Source organism: Penaeus monodon, chromosome 24 (genome assembly GCF_015228065.2).
Source record: "Penaeus monodon isolate SGIC_2016 chromosome 24, NSTDA_Pmon_1, whole genome shotgun sequence".
Lineage (NCBI taxonomy): Eukaryota > Metazoa > Arthropoda > Malacostraca > Decapoda > Penaeidae > Penaeus > Penaeus monodon.
This window is the reverse complement of record NC_051409.1, coordinates 11,943,070-11,943,270: the sequence shown is the minus strand read 5'-3', so window position 1 is coordinate 11,943,270 and position 201 is coordinate 11,943,070.

The following is a 201-nucleotide window of genomic DNA, read 5'->3' as shown; positions in this document are numbered from 1 at the left end:
ATAGCATGGCGTGACGCAGAGCTTCCCGCCAGACGGAAGCCTCTTCCTCGATCACGTTTTATTTGCTCGGGAATAATTTGTGCATCTTCAGCCGTACCTGCGATTACAATACGCGGGGAGGAGTTGGGTAATTGACTCGTTGTCTCGCTCGCTTCGCTCTTTCGCTCTTTCTTCCGCTTCTTTTTGTATCGGTCTTCTGTC